We start from the raw sequence: 1336 nt of genomic DNA, 5'->3' as shown, positions 1-1336 counted from the left end.
GTTGATGGCATACCTGGGAGTACTAGAAACAGAAACCTGATAAACACTAAGACATTCTGAACTCAGAGCCAGCCATTATTTTCCCCCTACAGCCGCAGGCAGCTCTGGGCAGGACCGTCATCCTAGCATCTCACTAGCCCCCGCTCCCTGCCAACTTCTATGCTTCTGGCCACGGCATGCCCACCTGGAGCACTCTCACCTATCCAAGCATTCCCATCCTTCAAAACCCACTAAAGTCCTGTTCCCTCCTAGACACAGCCCCTGATGCCCACCTCATCCCAAAGTGTTCTCTCCTTTCTGCAACATACTAACCAATCACAATGAGTACTAAATCCGTGGTTTATTGAGTACCTACCATGGGCTGGCATGGTGTTAAGGGGCTAGGGAAATAGTAGCAAGCAGTGGGTTTTGCCTCCCAAAAGATGCACCCAGGGAGAGGAGCGTTTTTCTTACAGCAAACCAAAAAACCAAACTGCCATGAAGTGGATTCCAACTTGTCTCGACCCTGTAGGGCAGGGTAGGACTCCTGTGGGCTTCAGAGACCGTAACTCTTCATGGGAATAGAAAGCCTTCTCTTTTCTTTCCATGGCTGGTGGTTGGTTTTGAAATGCCGACCTTGCAGCCTGACCCACTACGCCACCAGGGCTGTTCCTCTCCAGCGGTTGGTACTCAGTGATGCCTAAGGATGTATTCAAACTTTGTTCGGGCACATTCAAATTGAAGTTACGGAAAGTAATAGGGAACAAACGCTAACGAAGTCATTTCTAAATGAACTTCCACTTCTTAAAAACCTCAAAGAAAAAGGAAGGAAAAGAAAACAGGCTCTGAAAGTGCTGCTGCACCAACTTTAACTCGCGTTGACAAAGCACCTCCAACCCCGCCTTCCCAGCCAGCAAAGGTAACCTTTCTCCTGCCCCAAGTGTGTTCGCTTGAACAGACCTTGGAAAAGTTTAAAGCACACCCCCGCCCCGCTTCCTAAACAATTCTGTCTACGCCTTTATTACTTGATAATAAATACCGCCCGCCCGCCCGCCCCCGAGGAAACCCTCTCTGTTCCACGAAAGGATGTCCAGGACAAGGCATTAGAATTCCAGCTTCAAGCATAAGCAGTGCTCAGAGAACACTGAACGGAACAGATCCAAAGGCAATTTTAATATGCACAAAAGCCAGGTCCTGCAGGACCTGGGGGAAGGTCCCAAGTTCCGAAGAGAAAGGGACAGGCAGGGTGTCTTCTTCCGGGGGAGCCCCGAGAATCTGCAAGGCGTGCGAGCATCGGCAGGCGGTGAGGGAGATTTGAAATATCTGCATTTTGCTCTAAAGTGGCTGCGGGAGGCGA

This window comes from Echinops telfairi, unplaced genomic scaffold (assembly GCF_000313985.2).
Source record: "Echinops telfairi isolate 266 unplaced genomic scaffold, ASM31398v2 ScPeMD7_655;HRSCAF=1070, whole genome shotgun sequence".
In the NCBI taxonomy this organism is placed as follows: domain Eukaryota; kingdom Metazoa; phylum Chordata; class Mammalia; order Afrosoricida; family Tenrecidae; genus Echinops; species Echinops telfairi.
The sequence above is the reverse complement of the archived record's forward strand: the minus strand, read 5'-3'. Positions refer to the sequence as shown.